The sequence below is a fragment of the Melospiza melodia genome, chromosome 29 (genome assembly GCF_035770615.1).
Source record: "Melospiza melodia melodia isolate bMelMel2 chromosome 29, bMelMel2.pri, whole genome shotgun sequence".
Lineage (NCBI taxonomy): Eukaryota > Metazoa > Chordata > Aves > Passeriformes > Passerellidae > Melospiza > Melospiza melodia.
Window position 1 is genome coordinate 6,563,704 of NC_086222.1, and position 24,307 is coordinate 6,588,010.

Here is a 24,307-nt window from a genome sequence, read left to right on the forward strand (position 1 = left end):
GGAAATATCAGGGTTCAGTCCCATCAGAACTGGGGGCACAGCATGAAACTTGTAATTCCAGAGCGCAGACAAGCACTGCTTTAGCAAAAGGGATAAAATCCCATCAGGCAGCAGTGGGAACAGGCTGGTATTATCCTGTTCCCCAGGCAGGAAGGATGTGCCTCAGCCAGCACAGAGCACCCTAAAGAAAAGAATCTGAAACCCTCCCTGGCCAGCAATTGTTGCATTGACCACTTCACCTGGTTTATCATCATACACTGCTTTTTCCTTCTACCTTTATTCAGGTCTTTCAGCACCTACCTCGCAAGATTTATTGACTGAACATCTATGAGGTTTTCTCTTCCTTACTTGGCTCTGAAGGAAGGGGGGAAAAAAAAACCCTCTCTTGAAATTATTTGTATTCTTCCATATAATACCTCTTTCAGAGACCCATCAGAAAAGTCCTTTACAAGCGAGGAAATAGCCAATATTTTAGAATCTGCAGCGAGGCGCTTCAGCTAAGCTCACTTTATTGTAAAATTAGATGTCATTGTGAGAAGTACCCATATAAATACAAGTGCAAAGGGCCCTTGTGCTAATGCAGGAGCCAGGGTAACAATGTGCTATTTCTACCTGTCTGCAAAAAACTCCCCTTGATAGCTTTGCCCATATAATACACAGCATATTTACATCCAGCATTAAATAAATATTATGCAAAGAGTACCACACTCTAATATCCCAGTGTATTTATGAAAAGCTAAATTATATTGCTGAGTTTATTTTAGCCCTAGAAAGCCCCTTGGGGAAAAGATATTGTGCATCTTAAAAGGTAAATGTAAGCTCTTCAAGAGAAAGGAGCCTTTACTGGAAGCAGCACATTGTACCTGGGTAAATCTTGGAGCAATTACACAGCAAAGTTTTCTTTGATGAGGCAGAGATGTGATGACATGTAATTACTTTTTCAATGCTGCACTGTGTGTTTATCAAAATGTTAATGCAAGCATAATAACAGGCTGTATGTTTGTGCCGAGAATGTCAGAGCCTCCAGATGTCAATCACATCTGAAAAAAAAATTGCAAATAAGTAGGAAGGCTTGATGGCACAAGTGACAGCCCGGTCCTCGGGCGGCTGACAGGCACCAGCTCCCTCTCCCCGGGTGCTTTGTCACTGTAATGCACCTAATGGAACAGAGATTCCTTCTATTAACCCAAATGGAACAGCCTGGCTCCAAAGTGAGCTTGGCCATGCATGGCCACGGACACAGGGAGGCTGCTAATGAGCACTTCTGTAGGCAAAGTTTGATGGGTTTCTCATTTCTGCCATCCCTCTCATTCTGTGCAGACCAGCACAGGCATTACTGGGCTCCTGCTGCACAGAAACAACCTGGAGCAGCTGCACTGCCAGGTGAGGATGGAGGGTTGGAGCCTGCCAGGTGAGCCCCCAGCACCCTGAGAGTCAGCAGCCATCCCACAGCATCCACAGAGCACTGCAGGCAGCAGCCCCATGACACTGATGATGCCTTTTGGGACTTCCTAAAGACAGAGGCCAGACAAAATTAAGGGAATAAAAAGAAATTATATTTATTGAAGGGCCTTCAGGTTCACTTAGGGCAGATGAAGCCCCCTGGGGGCTACACCCAAAATGGATAACAGGTCATAGGTTTTCACACTTTTATAAGTTTGGTCCATTTCCATATTGGGGGGAATTGTCCAATTACAGCTTCAGGTAATTAAGTCATTTACCCCAATTTACCCCGTTTACCCCATTTGCTCTCCCCAGCTCCCTTTTGTCTCCATCTCTGGGGCCTGAGGCAGTGAGGTGTCCTTGATTGCCAGGCCTGCAGAGGAATTGTTGTGTCTGCCCAAAATGGGGAAGCAGCAGCTCCCACTGTGTGTGGAGTTCAGAGTTATACACTAAAGAACTGCAGGGTTGCAAATAGATGGAAAATATAAAAGCTAAAATCCTAAGGCATCAATACAATCACAGAATCATGGAATTCTTGGCTGGGAAGGGACCTTCAAGCCCATCTCGTTCCAACCCTCCTGCCATGAGCAAAAGCAAATTCCACCAGACCAGGCTGCTCAGCACTTCCAGGGATGCACAGTCCACAACCACTCTGGGCACTGCTTCTCACCACCCTCACGGTAACAAATTTCTGCCTAATATCTCATCTAAATCTACACCTCCAGCTTTCCTGTCTTTTAACTGTCTTAGCTCCAATAAAAAATCACTTCTTTTTTCATAGTAAGAAAAAAGCAAGACTGGAATGCTTTTACTAGTGATGAGGTGAAGCACCTGGATTTCCAACTTTCTCTCACACTGTGCCAGGTGTGCAAGCACATGCTGGAGGGAGAGCCAGGCACCTCCTCAGAGCTCAACCAGCAGGATAATCAATGGGATGAGTGGGCAGAGAGCTTTGGGAAAACATGCTAGTAGAGCCAGGGAAGATGATGTCAGGATGGGAATAATGCTCCCTGGCCTTCCCAAAGCTCCCTGCCCAGGGAAAACAGCAACCATGGAGAGCGGAGCAGCAGCATTTGGGTCCAAACATCTTGAAGGCAGCCTGAGCATCTTGGAAATACAGCTGACAGTTGCTTGGCAACTGCAGTTACAGAAAGATTTTCCAAGTAAGCGGCAGGCTGAGGGAAGTTTAGCATCACAGGCAGTCGATAATCCCCGTTTGCAGTGGGCGAGAGGAGTGCGAGGGGAATTTCTAACAACCCCCTCCCCAAAATAGAGCAGACACCTCGTGGGGATGCACGTGAGGGCACTGGATCAGGAGCAAGGGGAGAGGGACAAGGCAGTGACAGAGAAGTTGTGTCTCCTTCCAGGAGGGAGACAAAAGAACCTGGAGTCAGGATGGGACTCCACAGAGAGGAGTCAGGACGGGACTCCAAAAAGGAGGAATCAGGATGGGATTCCAAATAGGAGGAATCAGGATGGGACTCCAAAGAGAGGAATCAGGATGGGATTCCACAGAGGAGCCTCTTTGCCCTGCAGACCCCTTCCCTACCTGTCTCTAGCTCAGTACAGTCAATAACTTTTGATTTCAAGGCTTTTTATATCACAACCATAAGCACAAGCAGTGTTTTGAGAGCAGGGGGCTCCTGCCTTTCAGGAGGGATGGAATAGTCAGTTGTCAGCAGGAAAGCATCCAACCAACTCTCTAACAAACAGAGACAGCCCTACTGACACCATCAAAACAGCCAACGAGTCTCACTTGAGCAAATATACTGAAAAAAGGGGGAAGAAATAGCAAAGCTGACGAATTTTCCATGGTAAGCAGCTTAATCTTCAACAAAAGAAAATAGAGAATAACCACTTGTTGAGGGAAGATGTGCCATGTGCTGATTCCAGGCTGGACAAAGCACTGAAACACTGGTTTCATTTATCCTTCCAGCACGGTGACAAAACTGCTTAGCAGAAAATTATTGCCTTCAGAGGGCTGCTGGTGATGGCTGACTGAGCTGATGATGTGGAAATCGCACCTCAGATCAGTATGCAAAAAACCCCAACAGAATGGAATAATAATAATGAAAAACTCCAAACCAGCCTTTCCTCTCCCCTCTCTTGTTTCTCCTCCCCATTCCAAGAGCGCTTGGCCACAGCCCTTTGGTGGATCCCTGCACTAATGCCTGGGATCTTTAACCTTTGTTTTTGCCACTCAGCAGCTGAAAAATGAATCCTCTTTTTTTCCCCCCTCTTATTTTAGAGTAGCTTTGGGAGCTGCCAGCAAACTGAGTGTCATTTGGACGCTGACATGAGACCCAGAGTGCTGTAAGAATTCACCGGGGCTTTGCGAAGGACGGCATTGTCATCATCCTCATCATCATCATCATCACCATCATCATCATCATCATCCTCAACGCTACCTTGGGAGCATCCGAGTTAATGTTTGGAGTCCTGCTTAATTGGCTTCTTGCAAGCTGAGCCTGCAACATGACAGCCTCACTACCCTGCCTAAAAATAAAGGATAAATTCCAGCGAGGCGCCTCTGGGAAGCTGCAGCCAGCGTGAGGGATCTGAGATGTGTCTGACAAGGCAAGATCTCGCCTTCCTCAAAGCAAGGCCCTTACAATGCAAAATGTACTTATATTTTGGTGCTGCTCTCCAAAGCAGGTGTTAGATAATTCAGTAATTAGTATGCACATCTAACTTCATTGCAGCCTCTGTTGATCTCTCAATTAGAGTTAGCTGGGTCCTCTGAAGTTTGCAGTAGTTAATTAGAGCATTATTGAGCAGCCAGGCTCGGCGGGAGAGCTCTGCCAGCAGCTGCTGCCTCCGGCTCACACAGCCCCGACCCCCTTGTGCCCATGGAGGGTGGGGATTCTGACCCACACTGCTGTGGGCACCCCCTGACACACCAAGGGGCTCAGAATACATCATCCTACAGGTTTCTTCCAACCCAAACCATTCTAGGGTTCTATAAGATAACCCCGAGATGCTCTACATGCTGCTGTTAATATCTGGGGGGAAAAATGGGGCACAAAAAAGAAACTAATCCGGCTCTAGTGAGATCAACAGGCAACAAAAAACCCCATCCCTACAGGTTTCAGTGTAGAACTCAGACCCAACAAGGCACGAAGCACAGAGAGGGGGAGTATAACAGTGGAATGCAACACAAAAAGAAGTTTAAAATATGGACAGCACATATTGGAACTGCTTTCATAGATTGGTGGGATCACAGACTGGTTTGGGTTGGAAGGGACCTCAAAAGGCCATCTTGTTTCACTGCCTGCCATGGCAGGGATGCCTTCCACTATCCCAGGCTGCTCCAAACCCCATGCAAACCTAACCCAAACCTGGCCTTGGGATTCATTGCCAGGGATCCAGGGTGGGCACCTGTGCCAGGGCCTGCCCACTTTCACAGGGAACAGTTCCCAATTCCCAATATCCCATCCAGCCCTGCCCTCTGGCAGTGGGAGCCATTCCCTGTGTCCTGTCCCTCCATCCCTTGTCCCCAGCCCCTCTCCAGCTCTCCTGGAGCCCCTTCAGGCCCTGGCAGGGGCTCCAAGATGTCCCTGGATCCTTCTTCAGCCTCTGAACACCTGAACAAACCACAGCCAGTAGTCTGAAACCCGGCACCCAGTAAATAATTGAAGGTGTCATGTCAGCTCCTGAAACCTGTTTTTGAGAAGCTCCTGATAATCACTAAAGTGCAGCTTAGCATTTATCCTATAAATATTAGAGGAGGCGTGTGTGTACATCATTTCACATTCCAAAGCAAGCCTGTGAGCTGAACTTTAGGGAAATCCATGGGAAGAAAACATGAAGCACGGAGAGGCGCGCCATGCAACATGATCAAAACCAGGAGGTTTTTCAAACACTTGTCTCAAACACAGCTGATGATTTTTACAAGAGCTTCCTGCAGAAACGCCGGTCTCTGGGGACTTGGCAGAATGTATTGTCCACGTCCAAGGTAAATAAACACCCTAAAAGGCAGCGCCCACGGGAATCTCTTGGAGACTCCAGAAATTTCATTCTGGGGGATTACAGACTTTGATATGGATGCAGAACAGATGTGGGGCCATGGCAACGCTGCTGAGCCAGACCCAGAAACCCAGAAAGCAGCAAAACGCAGAGCTTTGAGGCAGCAAAACTCCTGCAGACCTTGAGAAAAGAACCCATGTTTGATGCACATCCCCAGCCAAGCTCTGGGGCTGCCTCCCAAATTCCCAGCATCACCAGAGGATGCCACCTGTTGAGAAGCCCCATTAGCATGGACAAAAGGCCCACGTGGCACATTAGGAGCTCCAACACCTGCTACCAGGAGCAAGTTCCTTTCCAGGTGGCTTTATCACTGACCTCCAGATGGAGGTGAGCTCCACGGCAGGCTCCGAGCAGGGCTCGGGGAGAGGCATAAACAAAAAGCCATGTTTTGAAAAATTAAGGAAGCAATTTAGAAGTGGATAATTAGATCTCCTTTTCGTGCTGCACTGGGAAAATTAAATTACTTTTTTATGAAGGTGTGTGTATCAGCTCTGAGAGCATTGTAGGGAAAGATTATTTTTCTAATATTCCTTCTCCCTCCCCCCCCGTCCCAATTCCCCAGCTCTCTGCTCCTCACGCATCCAAGGAAGTGGCACTTGTAGCCTTCAGCTGTGGCAGGCGTTCATCTCCAATAATTGCGTTTGCTGCATAAATTGCCAGTGACACGGAGAATAAAATTAGTTTAAAATGAACCCAAATGGCAAATCTCAAACAAGTATCAGATGGAAGAACTCATTAATCCTCATTTCAAAATGGGCAGAGTGGTGGGGCGGCCAAGCTGGCCCCGAGCTTGGTGAGAGGGTGGGTTCTCTTTGGAGATGGTGGTGGAGCTCAGTGAGGTGGACCAGACTTTAACAGAGGTTCTGGTCAATGTGGAGCTGCTGCCTGTCATGGCACTGATTTCACTCTGCTTAGAAAACCCTCCCCACAACCCCACCATGAAGAAGGAGCAGGTGAGCAGCTCCACCCTGCGCTGCCCAACTCTTCTCAGGAGACAAGAAACTCATCCAAGCCCCTCAGCTGCCTGTGAACCACATCCCACGGCTCCTTCTGCCTGTCAGCAGCTCCTTGGGGGGAACGCTACAGCCTCACTGGGATGGGCACTCACAGAATTGTTAAGGTTCAGAAAGAAGTTTCAGACCATCAAATGCAAAAACGCAACTGTCAACACCAGCACCATGTACACCCCCAGACCATGTCCTCATGTGCCACATCCACACATTGTCTGAACACTGCCAGGGATGCAGGCTCTGCCTGGGCAACCTGTTCCAGTGCCTGGGCAACCCTTAGGGTGAAGAGACTTTTCCCAATATCCAATCTAAACCTCCCCTGGTGCAGCCTGAGGTGGTTTCCTCTCATCCTATCATTTGTTCCCTGGAGCACAGCCCGACCTCCCCGGCTGTGCCCTCCTGGCAGGAGCTGTGCAGAGCCACAAGGGCCCCCCTGAGCCTCCTTTGCTCCAGGCTGAGCCCCTGCCCAGCTCCCTCAGCTGCTCCTGGGGCTCCAGACCCTTCCCTGGACACGCTCCAGACCCTCAATGTCCTTCCCCAGAACTGGACATGGGATCAGAGGTCCCTCAGCAGTGCTCAGTGTCAAGGGACAGTCACTGCTGTGGTCCAGTGCCCTCACTGGAGCTGGCACAGCCCAGGGCCATTGGCCACTCACCCACCTGGGGACACCTGGCTCATGTCCAGCCACTGCTGACCACCCCTGCCAGGCCCTTTCCTACTTCCCAGCCCCTCCACCCCAGCCTGGAGCCCTGCAGAGCCTTGGTGTGACCAAGGGCAGGACTTGGCACTTCACTCTGGACTCACACACACTTTACCCGCACACCCAGAGGTTTTGGCCCTGCCTGGCCCTGGACAGAGATCCTGGATTGTGTCCCCACCGTGTCCATTCCCAGTGCTGGGTTGCCGAGCTGCTTTTGCTGACTTTCTCTAATGAGGTTTATTGTTTGCACTGCATAATTTTCAAAGGCATGTCACCCACTTGGAGATGGCCCTCAGATCTCCAGCTTGGGGAGGGGGAGGGTCCTTTGAAGCCGCAGTCATTAATTCAGGAGCTGGTTTCTGCAGTTAAGAGCACACGTGTTTGAAGCACATAGAAGCCACCGTGGAGACATCTGAGAGGCGTCCCATGATACTGCACATTAGACAGAGCGATTATAAAACTGCCAGGCCTGCCGTCCTTCCCCACTTTGTAACTTCCCTCCAGATATCAAAAAAAAAATTGTCTAGAATATCAAAATATCACTGTCTGGCTCTGATGATGATCTTAGTACTAAAGACCACATGGAACAAAAATTTCACTTTAATTATCAGCAGATCCATTTCTCCTAACCCCGTTGTTGAAAATGAAAGAAAACCAAAACAAATCACAAACAAACAATAAAAAAAACTCTCAAAATTTCATGCAGACAGCTGGGAAACTGAAGTGTTGTGAAGCTGAGAAGTGAATGTGTTCATAAGCCAGGAATGCAGACAGGCACAGTTTTTTTTAACATTCTCAGTGGCTTTCCACTCCTTTAGTTGTAGTTCCAGTAGAAAGGAAACTGTCCTGGTCACACCAAGGCAGTTCCTGATGTTGTCACCCTTGGTCTGCTCCCCAGACTCCAAGCCTGCCTTCCTGTAAATATGCCACTCATCAGTGGGGCAGGATGGAGACAAAATTATTCTCTTTATTAAGAGAGTAATTTATCACCTGTGTACATGAAAATAGACAGAGCACAGCCTCCTGCAGAGATTATTCCTTGGTCAACCCGTCTCTTATTCAAGAGACTGATCTTCCAAAAGTTTTAGCTTTGGGGAGAGGACTCAGGTGCTTGGGGATAAAGCCTCAGCATTTCTCTTTATTTTCCCTCTATTTCTTCCCTTTATGTTCTTTTTATGAGTTGCACCAGGGAAGGTTTAGACTAGATATTAGGGAACATTTCTTTGTGGAAGGAGTTGTCAAGCACTGGCATTGGTGGAGTCACCAAACCTGGAAGTGTTCAAAGAACAGCTGGCGGTGGCACTTGAGGCCATGGTTTAGTGGTGAAGAGAGAACTACAGAATTATTGAGGTTGGAAAAGACCTCCAGGATCATTGAGTCCAACCTGTGCCCAACGCCCACCTTGTCACCAGACCAGAGCACCGAGTGCCACCTCCAGGCCCTCCTTGGACACCTCCAGGGGTGAGGACTCCACACCTCCCTGGGCAGCCTCTTCCAGTGCCTGAGCACCTTTTCCTTGGAGAAATTCCAGCCTGAACCTCCCTTGATGCACCCTGAGGCTGTTTTTTCTCATTCCTTGTCCCCTGGGAGCAGAGGTCTCTCCCATAGTGGTGGCACTGGTTTGATTGTAGGACTTGTCTTGGTATATTTTCCAACCCAAACAATTCCAGGATTGTTGGCAGCAGAGGTGAAGGCTCTGACCCCAAATCCATGACTGCAGCCTCATACAGGAATCTCCTTTGTGGCAGTGCCACCACCAGCTCTGGCTGGAGGAACTCCCCAGTGGTTTCACCCCCACTCCAGCAGTGGGACCCCACCTCACAAAAGACCCTGGAGAGCCCAGCAGGCACAATCCCCACTCAAAACCCCTCTTTACATTCAGCAGACAACAGGAGCCACATTAACAAGCTGCCAGTGAAGGAAACCAAGCTGCTGCTGCTCATTATGGCAGGAAACTTCTCCCCCTGCTCCAACATGGGCGCAGCCTCGGCATTGCTGGCCCCGTATCACTCAGGCATTTATTTTTATATACCTCAGCAATATGTAGCAATTAGCAGAGGTAACACTAATTAGATGTTACATTGTAATGCAAGTCCCTCTAAACTTAAGTCATAACATACCTCTCTCCTAATGACTGCAAGGTCATTTTGGTATTCCGCGTAATTGCTTGGATGCTAATGAATCGTTTGCTATGCATGGGAACATCCCGGCTTTTCCCTGGGTGGTTTTCACCATTTACCAGTGGACACTTGCTGTAAATTGCTGCTGAGCCTAATGTGGTCTTGAAGAAGCCACCTAAGCACCCCGATTAATTGCAGCGTTTCGTGGCTCCCAAGAAAGCAAGACCCCATGGCAAACGTGCTCCAAGGGCAGGGAAACGCTTGTTTGAAGGGATTACTTTGAGATTACAATGGCATGAGACTCCAGGAGGCAGAAAACCTGAATTTCCTTTGTGCCTGGTAATGGAAAAAGCTGGAAGACAACAGGCTTACAGGCAGCTTAGTGCTGTTGCTGTGTCTTTTCCATCATCTATGTCCTAATCCCCTTAGGACCCAGCAGGGCACCACACCATGTCAGGATCCCACACTTTGACTCCCTGTTTCCCAACCTGTAGCCACCACTACAGCTGAAAAAAAATTGGAAATGGCAGCATTGAGCAAAAGTAAATTCATTTAAAAATTTGAAAACAACATTCATGGGCTTAATAATTAGCTTTTTAATTAATTTCCTATTCTCCTCTAATTAGTCTGCTTGCAAAGAAAAATCGTAAGAGCTATAATTGTTTTACTAAAAGCAACTGGATTATTCTAAGACTGAAACCATGCATGCCATAGGCAGTGGGAATAATGGGAGCCCCAGGCTTGGACCTGTTGATCTGGGGAAGACACCATGGTTCCTGCACAGCTGGGCTCTGATGGGATCTCATGGTTTGGAGCACAGAGCATCGCTGCTGGAATTCACCCAGGTAAAGGCACTGCCCAGCCTGCAAGATGTGCAACAACTCAGTCCAGGACTGTCCTCACTTCCAGGGACTTTCCTGAAGCAAAACCCAAAAGAAAATCTGTGTCCTGTCTTCAGCACAGAATGGGAACAGAATCCTGGAATCATTTGGGTGGGAAGGGACCTTAAAGCTCATCCCATTCCCTGCCACACCATGAGCAGGGACACCTCCCACTGTCCCAGGCTGCTCCCAGCCCTGCCCAGCCTGGCCTTGGGCACTGCCAGGGATCCAGGGGCAGCCACAGCTGCTCAGGGCACCCTGTGCCAGGGCCTGCCCACCCTCACAGGGAACAATTCCCAATTCCCAATATCCCATCCAGCCCTGCCCTCTGGCAGTGGGAGCCATTCCCTGTGTCCTGTCCCTCCATCCCTTGTCCCCAGTCCCTCTGCAGCTCTCCTGGAGCCCCTTCAGGCCCTGGCAGGGGCTCTGAGCTCTCCCTGGAGCCTTCTCCTCTCCAGGAGAGCACCCCCAGCTCTCCCAGTATTTCCATGATGGGAAACTGCATCAAATCAGGAGGGAGGGAAGAGTGCAAAGAAGTTTTGAACCTCTGGCTGGAGGCTGGGTATGACAGACAATAAAATCAGATTGAACAAATGACTCATGATTTATCTCCTGAACTTTGATCACTCACTAAAAATCCAAGGAGAAGCCATGCTGGGATGCATTTTCCAGGGCCCCAGAATCAATGCCTGCAGTAACTAAAGCACTTTACCATTAGCTGGAAAGAGCTGTTGCCATTCCAGGCTCTGCAGTGCTCAGTCTTTAAGCTTTGAGCCTTCCTTTCTGCTGGAGTGGCTGGGGATGGATCCAGCCTGGCTGTTGCCACAGGGTCACAAAGTCCAGCAGAAGCTGGAAGCATCTCCTTGCATAAATCAAGGGGCTTGAACTTGCCGAGAGAAATTTGCCAACAGAGGAAAACACACTGAAAGCAGATGGAAGAAATCCTCCGACCCCGACTAGAAGTCCCTGGAGCAGAGGCTTTGTGATTTTAAAAGCAATTTAGGCAGATTTCCCTGCCTGTTTGGATGGGAAGGCAGGGGCAGGTAGGCAGCTAAATCCCTCAGACCACTTCCTGCATCCCAACCCGCGTCTTTAGCGCGACTTAAGCCAAGACTGTGCACTCTGCAAACGCCAAAATCATCACGCCAGCAGGATTTTGAAATTCAAAAGAGCCCTTTTTGCAACCCACAGAGCTGAGGGAGCTGAGAGGCGGCTCTGTCGCTGCTCTGGGTCTGAGTGCTGAGGAGAGGGTGCTGCAGTGGATTTGTTGGCTGAGAGAACAGTCTATTCTCATGCTCAGATAATGCAGAAATAAAGTGCATTTGTAACAGACAACAAAAGGATTATCCCCCATTCATTTCAAAGCACCTTTCATTCCACTCAGGGATTACATTTTCCTTTACTTATCTTGCAAATGGTTTTTCATAAGAGAGCGTGGCTTATGGCAAATACCAAACTGTGGTTGGGACAATGGGAGTGTGTTCTGCAGGAGAGAGATCCAGCTCCCAGCACAGCTCCCTGCTGTAATCTACTGCCTCACAAGGACCACTCTTCTCAAGAGCAGAGGCAGATCAGCTCAGAAACATTGGCACACTTCAGATTTGGGGGAAGTTTCTTACAAGTGCAGCTTCAGCACTCAAATCTTGTTGCTGGAGAAGAACAACAGAGCTTCACGCTTCTGTCGGGTCCATCTGCCCAGAATCTCAAAGCACTTCTGCAAACACAAATCCCATCCAGCAAACAAAATCTAACCCTGCATGGCTCCTTGGCTTGCTGGAAAGCAATTGCTTCTGCAGTTCTCTGTGTCTGGGAAACTGGTGCACCTCAAAAAATTCAACTGCTCCTCACACACAGGGGAATCCAGGGCAGAGACACAGCAGAGCCTGGTACAATCACCACACATCCCCTTTTCCAGCGAAAATACAAGAGGATTGAGAAGATGACTTGTAACCATGTTCACAGGGGTTTTATAATGAGGGAAGAGATGAGGATCTGACTCCATGTTTCAGAAGGCTTGATTTATTATTTTTTGATATATATTATATTGAAACTATACTAAAAGAATAGAAGAAAGGATTTCATCAGAAAGCTGACTAAGAATAGAATTAGAAAGAATGATAACAAAGGTTTGTGGCTTGGACAGAGAGTCTGAGCCAGCTAACTGTGATTGGCCATTAATTAGAAACAACCACATGAGACCAATCACAGATCCACCTGTTGCATTCCACAGCAGCAGATAATCATTGTTTACATTTTGCTCCTGAGGCCTTTCAGCTTCTCAGGACTAAAAATCCCAAGGAAAGGATTTTTCATAAAAGATGTCTGTGACAATGACTCTGCTCCAAAAAAGACTCAACACTTCAGCCATCAACACCAAACTACTGGCACTGGCAAGAGCTGGTTCCACCCAGACCAGCAATTCCCATCTCATCCACTCAAAAATTTAGGATTTTACAGACTGTGAGAGAAGTTTGCTTGGTCTCAGCCCAGATGTGAGCAGTGAGTTGGGAATACCAGAGTTGGGCTCTGCAAGCCAGGGAAGCAGGTTAAGGGAGGTGCAACTCACTGGTTACAACTGTCATGCCTCTTTCTGCCTCCCACTAACACAAAGTACAGAGTTTCTCAAAAAAAAAAGAAACAAAAAAAAAACACACAAAAACCCCCAGCCAAACAAAAAGCAATGTGGGGATGCAGCGAGCAGGTGCTGTCTGTAAATCAATGACTCTTGGAGAGTTATGATTGATTGGAGCTGGGGAGGGGACACCTTTCCATGCCTAAAAGACAGATAGTCCCTGCTTGCTCCATCTTAGCTTTCCAAATAAAAATTGAGAAGAACACAATGCTTGCCATTACGGTGTCACTCAGCCAAAAAATAACCCCCCATGTTTGTCAGCCCCCAGCCTAACAGAAAGCATTCAGTTATCTCTCCTGTCCTGCTGTTGCTGATAAAGGAAATTACAGCATCATTGAGGAGCTGGAGGAGCAGCCCTGCTCTCCACTGCTGCTGCCTCGTGATTTATTCCCTGCGGTCGCCTTCAGAACCCCCAAAATGCTGGTGTGTATTTCCCTGTCCCCAGAGAGATAACAGTGCCACAGGAGCACAAACACCACTGCTGGCAAGACTGGATTTTCCCAGTGACCTGTGAGCTCCTCCTTTCCAAAACCAAAGGCAAAATCATATAGGGAATATGGAATTAGGGGAAAAGTGGGAAAACATCCCACTGCTGTGGGAGCTGCTCCCCACAGTCATGCATTGATTCCAGCAAGCCCAGAGTCCCCAGTGCAAACCATAGCTGGAGGCAGGATCTGATCACAATTGGCCCCATTTGCCTTCTCATTGATCAGCCACTTTCAGCTCTGTGTTTATGGGACTATTTGGTCTTGTACAAGACCTATGGGGCTCCCCCTCTTCCTCCCCCTTCCTTCTAATGGATTGGAGTTTTTAAAGGAAAAAAGAAATCCAGACAATACGACCACACTGCAAATCAATGCATCTTGTGGATAGTAATACCCGAGATTTATGTAACGCTTAATGTTTGCAAAGTGCGCTGGAAAAAATAAATTAACCTGCAGAACTGCATTGCAATGGGGAAGTGTCATCATCCAGCTGTGCCGTGGGGAGGAGCAGAATCACAGGGATTCAAACAAGGGGAGTTTGAACTGATGATGTTTTAACCACCGGCCTGGGCTGTCCTGGGGACCCTGCATTGATCTCTGCAAGTTGCACAAATAAAAGATCATGCTTCAGATGCCCAGTGGCACTTGCTTGAGTCAGGAGACCAAGGTTTAAATCTTGCTAAAGACCAAACCCGTGAGAAAATACCCAAAGCACTGGAACCCTTGGATGATTCAACACACCCTTGGGTCATGGCCAAAGTCAGGACCTTATTTACAACCATTCAGGCCTGGGACAAGCAAAATGCCAAAAGTGGTTTGGCTTCAACCCTGAACTTGGAGAAAAAAGTGAAGCTGGGGAAGAGTTGGAGGGCCAGTCCTATGAAAAGGAGCTGGTGAGGGAGCTGGGCAGGGGCTCAGCCTGGAGCAAAGGAGGCTCAGGGGCCCTTGTGGCTCTGCACAGCTCCTGCCAGGAGGGGACAGCCAGGGGGATCGGGCTGTGCTCCAGGGAACAGGGACAGGAGCAGAGGGAACGGCCTCAGGCTGGGCCAGGGCAGGCTCAGGTTTGAGATCAGGAGGAATTTCTTCACTCAAGGAATTGTCAGGCATTGGTAGGGGCTGCCCAGGGAGGGTTGGAGTGCCCATCCCTGGAGGTGCCCAAGGAAGGGCTGGATGTGACACTCAGTGCTCTGGGCTGGGTGACAAAGCTGGGATCAGTCAAAAGTGAGATCCAATGATCTGGGAGGTGCTTTCCAACCCAGGTCAATAATTCTGGGATTCTCTGAAGGAACAAGAGACAAACACCAGCACAAAAGGTTCTCAAACCATCCAGGCTGGTTCCTGGGCTCACAAGGCAGTGGTGCAGCAGAAAATCCCCTTTGCACTTTTGCCAAAAGCTGGCAACTCCATCCAGACATACCTGCACCTACGGGAGCAGCTGGAGCATCCATGGGTGTCCAGGTGGATGTTCCACACTGCTTCATGGCAAAGTCCTGACCTCCTGGATGGAGGCTGAGCCTGGACCCTGCGAGGGGCTCTCAGCTCTCCCCAGAGCCTTCAGTTCCCCAGGCTCTCCCAGCATTTCCATGATGAGAAACTGCCTCAAAGCAGGAGGGAGGGAAGAGTTTAACAGCCTTGCTGCCTGCTTGGCCTCGGAGCTGTGCCTCAGTGCTGATGTGCATATCCCAGGCATGGAAAAGCACCACAGCCCTCCCTCCTGCCTGCAGAGCTCCCTGTCCCAGGAGAGGCTGCAGGAGAGCCCTCCCATCTGTAAACACGGGATCAATGTGCTTGCCAGAAGATGGATTATTTGTGCAGATGTTGGTGCTCTTCAGAGCAGTTTCCATGCGAAGGTGAACAGAAGCACAGCACACTTCAGCAAAAGCTCATTTAATTCTCATCATTACCAGGTCCCTAATGTATAATTGATCCTTAAGCCCGTCGGATAACTCCAGCTCCAGCAGCTGCAGCTCCCAGGGATGGAGCCCTGCCTGCACCCAGGAGGGCCCCTGACTTAGGCTGGAAATGGGGCTGTGTGTTCAATTTCCATCTGTCAGAGCTGGGGCAGTTCTCTGCTGTTCATTGGGCAGTTTTCTTTATCTCTCCCACAGCCAATCCTCCTTCCAGGAGATCTCTGCTATTCATGGGCCATTAATTATTAATTCTCTGCTGTCCATGGCCAGTGAGTATCCCTGCATGGCTGATCCAATCCCAGCATCCCATGGGGAGATGCCCCGCCCAGGGGAGGAGCCAAGCATTCCTACCTGGATCCAATCTGAGCTTTGGGACACCCCAGCAGCCTTTGCCCCCTGCACTGCCAGAGGAGCAGCTTTGTGCTGCCCTGCATGGCCAGAGGGAGCCCAGGCCCATCTGCAGCAGCCCTGGAGCTGCAGAGGAAAACTCCCCCCTTGTGCAGGATCCCTGCTGCAGCAGAGCCACAGCTGGCACTGCAGGAGGGCTGAGCCCCCCTGGGATGGGGCTGGGACACCTCCCTGACACACAGGGGGCAGGGACTGCTCTGACTCTGGCAGGGTTGTTTTGTATTACTGCATTTTTATGTTATTTTTTATTTTCTTCCCTAATAAAGAACTGTTATTCCTGTTCCCACATCTTTGCCCGAGAGCCTCTAATTTCCAAATTATAACAACTCAGAGGGAGGGGGTTTGCATTTTCCATTTCAGGGGAGGCTCCTGCCTTCCTTAGCAGACACCTGCCTTTTCAAACCAAGACACCTCCACAGAGCACAAACCATTTCCCAGTGAAGTGGGAAAGTCACAGCCCAAGAGCAGGACTGCTGGAATCAATACAGCTCCCACGGCCCTGGGGCAAAGCCTCTGCTCCTCCCTGCTCCAGCCCCACTCACATTCCAAGTTGAGAGCACTGGTGAGAATGGAAGCTCCCAGCTCCACACTCCAGGGAGCTGCATTGGGCTCTGAATTGGAAAAACTGGAATTGAACCCTTCCCAGGGTTTCTCTCCTCAGTTTGGCGAGAAGAATACTTCTGCTGCTGAAAGACATTTGTGTTTGGTTAGTCTGAGTTCTGTTTCTGGCCTAATCTAAGAGTTCTGTGTGCTGTAATCCAAGGCTAAACATATCCTCAGGTGGAATTAAACCCAAGGCCAAGGCTTTTTGCTCAGTTTTGATGCATGAGCACAATGCTGGCTTGGGATGCACCAAAAATTTCAAGGTTGGCTGAGCACTAATAACAGGAGGTTCGTAGGCTCCCTCTGCTCTGATGGCATTGATGGAAATCAAATCCTCCAGAAGCCAAGAGCTGCTCCCAGCAGTGTCTGTACATAAAACACCTCCATGGGCTCGCTCCTGGTCTGTTCTTTGGCACGGCTAATGAGAGCTCTGCAAAGGAGGGTCTGTCTGTCACAAAGTCTTTCAGAGGAAGGTTCCCAGCCTGCAGCTGTTGAACAGCACTGAGAAATCCCAGGTTTTCTGCCTGTCCTTCTGGCTTAGTCAAGACTCACCCACAGCGCTGCATAACAGGAATGACTCTTCTTTTCTCATGGAAAATGAACCCATAACTCCCTAATTCTGGAGCAAAGCAGGTCGAGAGAAGGGTGAGTTAAAAAACACCCCAAGCCTGGCATTATTTGTGGAGCAATAGGAGCCCTGACGCCAAAACACCATGGGCTGCCACCTCCCCCCAAGCTCGCCTCCCTCCAAAGGATGAAAAGAGCAAGTAATTAAACAATGGGTTTGCCATAAGTGCTGGACTTCAGAGGCTGCTTTTCCCTTTCTTCCTTTTTGTACGAGGAGGAAAAGGGGAAAAAAAAGATTTAAGATAATGGCCTTTTTTCTCCAGAATAAATTAAGCTCAAAGATAGAGAATCCCATTACTAATGCCTTTTAGCAAAGCCCAGACATTCTTTTAAAGTCAAACTTTAAAGTCTAACGTGCAGTGATCTCGGTGAAATCTTTCCTGTAATGATATTTAAGTGATGGCCAAGTATATCAGTGGGTTCAGGAGAAGTGCTGATTGCATATCTTCAAGGGAATGAGGCACTGCAGAGCTGTGGCAAAGGAACCCATGCTGCTGATATAAAAGTTGCCTTTAAAACTACACACACAGAGTTGCTAGTAACTAATTATTCCAGGAGTCATGACAGAAGAAAAGAAAAAGGTAAAGAAATCAAGGCAAAGGATCCGCCTCGAGGAGGGGAATGTGGGACACGCGGCTCTGATGTGCGATCGGAAAACTTGTTCCCATCCCTTCTGTGCACCCTTCCTGAATTTAATATTCTTTTCAAATTCTTCTTTCCCTTTTTTTGGAGCAGGAGGAAAGCTGACAAAAGCACGATCTTCACATCTGCTCAGGGAAAATAAAATGTAAAAGATAAGGGGGTGATGGGGGGAGGATTGAGATTGCTCCTTGAAAGAAGGACACCCCTTAGGAGAGCCAGTGGCCAAATTGGGTGGGGGGGTCTCACCTCACAGAACCTGTCTGGATTTGGGGGCCCAAGAACCTCTTTTCTGGCCCTTTTCCAGCCCATTTGGGGCCAGGCTGCAAAACCCAGAGCAAAGCCCCAAAGCCAGGCTGTTCCACGGAGACAGAGAAAGGCCAGAAGGAGCCATTCCCTGTTCCCTGCGTGGCACCGAGCTCCCAGGGCACAGGGAATTTATAGCAGTGCCTCCAGCACCAGGGCAGCCTCTCCATCTGCTGCGGCCTCTGCAGCTGAAGCACTGCCCCGGGCTGGGCAGGAGGCAGAGCGGGGTCACAGCAGAGGGGGGAACTCCCTGTGCCTGCTCTGCACAGCCCCTTCTCCAGCCAGGCCCCCAGGGGCACAACTTCCCCGGCAGGGAAAGGCAGCAGATCCTGGAGAGAAGAGCTGAAAAGCACAAGGGAAGCAGCAGATCTGGCCAGGCAGGGATGTCTGCACACCCTGAGTGCTCCCCAAGCACCACTCCAGAGGGATGCAGCTCTGACCTACACGTGCACCTCATCCTTCAGCCTCTCTAAACCACGGGCTCAAAAGTTATGGCCAGAAGCTTTCAGGCTAATCCCACTTTTGGAAACAAAAAGGCAGCAGTGCTTTAGTCCTATCTCATACATAAACATCCCCACACCAGCTGCAAATCTGGTTTCTCTCAGTGCTCTCTGTAAAGAAGCTGTTCTTGTTTTAGGCAGTGTGGTGGGAGAGGTTAGAATAATTTTGGACACGGGGGTGAGGTAGCATCAGCTGAGCTCCTGCACCATGTTTGAGCCCTCCCAAAGCTGCTGAGGTCCTGTCTCACCCATTTCAAAGCTGTTTGCTGCCAAACAATAAAATAATGTAATGTACAAAAATCCCTCCAGCCATAACACATCACCTCATTTCTTCCCCTAAATAGTTTTTCCACTATAGTAGCAAAATATTTTACACAAATAGTTTTGTGTTTGGGTGGACCACCCAAACACAGAGCCCAAAACTGAACAGAAATCCAAACAGCACCAAAATCTTTAAGCCATTCTCAAGACAACAGAAGATTTCAGTGCAATCAGGAATCAGCACCTGCTCCAGCATCCTTTGGTCCCCATGAGAGGCTGCAGAGAAACTGGGAGCTGGAAATGAGTGACAGCACCTCCATCTCTGGCCTCTCCTCCAGGTGGATTCATCACCACACTTACAGAGGCCTCCCTCCATTTTCAAAACAAGCTTTTGGTTCAAGGAATTACAATTTAAAGGATATTGAACATTAATGGTCATCGACTGTGCATTTAAGGGGTAAAATAAAGCAAGTCCCTCTGGCAATTACCACTCTCCAAGAACTTGGGGCTCTCATTTCTCTGCTAACAGTGCAGAGATCAGACTTACACATTTATTGAGAAGAGGCCACTTATGTTCAGCTTGGCACAAACACGCTGTCAGCAGTGGTGTTTAATTAGGGATTACAGCCACGGAACTGGATAATCAGGCCTGCTAATGAATCAGGAAGCTCAGTAAAGTGCAGAGATAAAGATTTTGGCTGCTTTCCTTTACCTACCCATGCTCCTCCTTCACCATATCCCGCTCCTTCCACCTAGAATTGCAGATTTGGAGATGTCAGAGCAGGAAGACAAAGCTTTATCTTCCAGTGCAGCCCAGGTGAATGCAAACAGCCTCCACAACATCAGTGAATATTCACAGTTTGCTCTGAGATCCCTAAATAAACAAACAAACCCCATCATTATTGCCTGGCTTCCAGGGGGCCCCGACCAAGAGAGAGAAGCTTCCCTTCTGCAGCACTGCCAGCAGGAAGGTGCAATATTTAAGGCAATTTTTATTGGTTGGACACTGAACATGGGGTGATACATTTCAAGCCTCATTTGGCACAAAATTGAAATGGTTTGAGTCAACATTCAAGGTAAACGTCTGCATTTTTATGGCCAAAGGCCTCAAGTTATTATTATTTGCTTCTCTGCTGGTTAAATTCAGCTTTGGTATGTTTACTGCATCATCCTAAACTCCAATCAGACTGATTGCTGCTGGGGATATTATGGTGGGAAAAAAGGTCTTTTGCTGAGGCAGTGAGAGGGTAACAGACATCCTTTGCAAAGTCGCTCATAAATAAGAGGTCATATCTAATAATGTTTGCTTAAAACTTCTTAGAAGAGCTTCTGTTCTCAGACACTGCTTGGCTTTTGAGTTTCAGCTTTAAATAACTACATGGGGATGGATTTGCTGGTGAGAGCAGAAATAATCCCCCTCAGCTGTTCTACCCCTGCATGTGCACAGGCAATGGGGACATCGGGAGAATAATGAGGAAAGGAGAAAGAAAGTTTATTCTAGAAGGGAAAGGAGGAAAAGTTCATCACCCAAAGCCTCACAGAACTCACTACAAATCCCTCCAGGGATGGAGAACAGCTCTGGGTGAAGCCCCTGGGGTGCAGGTGGGGGAGAGCTGGACAGGCCCTGGCCCAGAACCCCCCTGTGCTGGGCTGACCCCCAGCCTGGGCAGCAGGGCAGGGGGGGATTCTGCCCCTCTGCCCCCCAGGTGAGACCCCACCTGCAGAGCTGCCCCCAGCTCGGGGCTCCCAGCACAGGGAGGAGCTGGAGCTGCTGGAGGAGCCCAGAGGAGGCCACGGAGATGCTGCAAGGAATGGAGCCCCTCTGCTCTGGAGCCAGCCTGAGACAGATGGGGGTGATCATCTGGAGGGAAGAAGGCTCTGGAGTGAGTGAACTGTGGCCTTCCAGAGCCTGAAGTGACCAAAACAAAGATGGAGAGAGATGGACTAGGGCTTGGGGTGACAGGACATCAATTTTGGACGCTCCCTTCCACACCCTGGTCTGGCTGCAGTGACCATGCCAAGGCTGAGGGAGGCCTGTGGTCTGCAGGAGGTGACTTTGTGAACACCACTGAGCCCCTGCACTCAACAGTGACATCAGTCCTTGATCAAGCAAGCTCCTCTGCAAGGGCTGGGACACTTGCAGGGGGTAATACAGGACATTTTTAGGATATTCACTCTACAAGTACATGACTGTGACCATGTTCACAGGGGTCTTAGGATGAGGGAAGAGATGAGGATCTGACTCCATTTTTCAGAAGGTTTGATTTATTATTTTATCATATATATTATATTAAAACTATACTAAAAGAATAGAAGAAAGGATTTCATCAGAAGGCTGGCTAAGAATAGAATAGGAAGGAATGATAACAAAGGTTTGTGGCTCAGCTCTCTGTCTGAGCCAGCTGACTGTGATTGGCCATTAATTAGAAACAACCACATGAGACCAATCCCAGATGCACCTGTTGCATTCCACAGCAGCAGATAATCAGTGTTTACATGTTGTTCCTGAGGCTTCTCAGCTTCTAAGGAGGAAAACTCCTAAGGAAAGGATTTTCCATAAAAGATGTCTGTGACACATGGCCATGGAGCCCTATCAAAAGCAGGAAGCTTCTTGGCTATAGAAGCACACATGTGACAAACTGAAATGGAGGCAGAGCACAAGGGCCAGCACCCAGAGCTTTGTCATCCAGAAGAATTTGCCATTAGAATGACCTGCCTGAATTAGTCTCTGGCACCAGGATGGGGATGGAGCTAACCTGACTGGTGAAAAGCTCCTGAGCATGGAAATGTCGAGGAAAGACCCTGCTCAAAGCTTCAGCCTGAACCCAGCAACCAAGGCACTGCCTGAGCAGGAACTGCCACAGAACAAATGCCCAGGGTTGGCACAGCCCTGGCACAGAGGGCCTGGGGCAGAACTCGTGCAGCAAGGCAGGAACACGAGGGTGGACAGGGAGCAGCTCCTGGGGAGGGCAGGGGAAGGGGCACTGAAGCATTTTCCTGATGCACACACACAAATGTCAGTAAGCAGCGCGGACATGAACCGGCCCTGACAGATGGAGCCATCCTGGTTTTTGTTCGTCTCCAAAGTTGTCAGTTCAGGTCTCCAGGTCAGAAATCATTTTATCTGTTAAACCATATGCTTTGTGGAACAAAACGCCTGGCAGACTTCAAGGCATATGTATTTTAAGGAGCACAGTAACACGATGAACATCAGCAGACACTTGCTTCCCAGTTGTTATTGCTGTGCTACAGGCGAGGCTTTTCTCCTCTTGCCCCGTCTGTGGCCTGCAAATCACTGAGGACAAGAAAAACACAACTTCACTCCACTCCAACTTAACCATTTATGAGTATCTTGGTCTTGAAATCCAGTAAAGAATCTTAAAAAGGCTTGTGCAGGAAGGGACCTTAAAAATCATCTTTTTCCACTGCCTGCCATGGACAGGGACACCTTCCACTATCCAGGGGTTCTCCAAGCCCTGCCCAGCCTGGCCTTGGGATGGACATCTTCTCTGGGCACCCTCTCTGTCACCATGATATTTTATGAAAAATCCCCTCACCAGAATTTTTCTCTTGAGAAGCTGAGAAGCCTCAGAAATGTAAACAATAATTATCTGATTGCTTGGAATGTGGTCTGGAGGTTGCTTACCAACAGGTGCATCTTTGATTGGTTCTTAATTAATGACCAATCCCAGTCCAGCTGAGCTGTGTCGTACTCCCTGAGTCTGCCACAGGTTTTTTATTTTCATTCCTTTCTAGCTTCTGATGTATTCCTTTTTCTTTCTTTAGTATTGTTTTAGTATATAATTTCTTTTGATGTGACATGATATGATATACAATGTAATATAATGTAATATAAGGTAGTAATAATAGGATATGATATAATATAATGTAATGTAATATAACATAATATAACACAATATAATATAACATAATATATAATATAATATAATATAATATAATATAATATAATATAATATAATATAATATAATATAATATAATATAATATAATATAATATAATATAATATAATATAATATAATATAATATAATAATCAGCCTTCTGAGAACTTGGAGTCAAATTCTCATCTCTCACCTCATCCTGGGGACCCTCACCACACCACAACCTCCCCTCCCTCACAGGGAACAATTCCTTTCCAGTATCCAACCTCAGCCTAGCCCAGTCTTTATAAGAACAGCAGCATAAATCCCATCCCAGGCCACCCTCCCACTGCAGGACCTCAGTTATCAGAGCCGAGGGTTCTCTGCCTGCAGCAGGAGGTTGGTTTCACTCCAGATGAAACAACCACATCTAAACCTCAGGTGAGGGGAGTTTTCCAAGCCTCAGCTCCCAGGGGATGATCACTTGGGCTTTGTCTCTGCAGAATCTGCAGAATCTTCCTCCAGAAAACCCACTCAAAGCAGATGAACTTTCCTGCTTTGCATGAGCCCCATTAACAGCCAGCAGTGCTTGGGCTGGACAGGAAAGCCCCCTCCCCTTATTGCTTTTCTTTTGTATCAAACACCCCCTGGTCTATTTTAGGCTGCAAAAGCCAGATGCTGTTTTCTGCCACTGCCTGCAGCTCTTTGACAGAGCCCAAGCAACAAATTCCTCCTCTCCTAAATGGAAATAAATAAAAATAAATGATGGACAGTCTATCAAACCGATTAAGCAGGCTCAGAGGAAGCATCCCCAGCAGTCAGGTTCAGGGCCATCGTCTTGAGCACTCAGAATGAATGTCCAGGAGCCATCTCCAAGCACTAACTCACTGCCTCAGGGTCAGGGGTTCAGCTCACACACAGCATTTGGGGCAGGACAGCAGCTGCTCCTGGAGGTTCCTTGCTGAAATCATGTTAAACCATCTTTATTTTTCTCCAGCCAATAATGCAAAGTCTTTAATCCCAGCTTGCGGACAGCCTAATTAAGCAGTGAGCAGAGAAGGTTGGATTCTTATCTGACAAATAATTAGAGCTTCCCACCCCACCCAGCCCAAAGCCAATCCCCCATGGCAGCAGCAGGTGATTGCAGCTGGACAGGGGCATTTATCAGCCTTTGTGCAGAGCCATGGACCATGCTGGGTGTGGATGTGCCTGCCTGGAGCCCACAGACCCTGCTGGGGCTGGGCAAGGGCAGCTGCTGCTTCTCCTGTGCTCCAGCTTGGTGACAGGAGCTGCAGAGGCAGGTTTTCCATTGGGATGATCAATATCCAGCCATTTCCTACTGAAAACCTGGCTTTGACTGAAAAGCTGCCTTTTCACGAAAGAAAAGATTGGCTTTTTCAACCAAAGAAAAGATTGGCTTTTCCTACAAAACCCCAGAATCATCACAGGGAAACCAGTGGCTAGCTGGACTTTCTTTTGTCAAAGAAGCAGCAAAATCCTGAACTAATATCAGGAAGGATAAACTGCTCTGTTCTATCCCCAGGACTCCTGAAAGCTTCACCTCCCATCCACTGCCTCTTACCTTTAGACACCTATTGTGTCTTTGCAGTGAAAATAAAGGCAGGAAAAAGGCTCAGAGAATTGGGGTGCTGAATATTGCAGTAAAAGGGGAAAAAAAAAGCACCACGAGTGCTCAGAGTGGCAGAAATCAGTCCAGAGCATCCCTGAGGACTGATTTCTGAGCAAGGAAAGGAAAATTTGGAGTTCAGAAAAAACCAGAGACTGCTCAGGAATTGGTCCATGTGGGATAGGGCTTGGTGTCACTGTAGGACACAAAAGAACACAAGCACGCACCCCTGCTCTCAAGGTGAAGAAAA

At 48.4% G+C, this 24,307-nt stretch overlaps 1 protein-coding gene across 3 annotated transcripts in view; it reads right to left on the reverse strand.

The window, feature by feature from the left end:
• Nucleotides 1-24,307, reverse strand: part of KIRREL3 (kirre like nephrin family adhesion molecule 3) — a 417,878-nt gene that overhangs the window by 332,732 nt on the left and 60,839 nt on the right. The window lies entirely within an intron of this gene.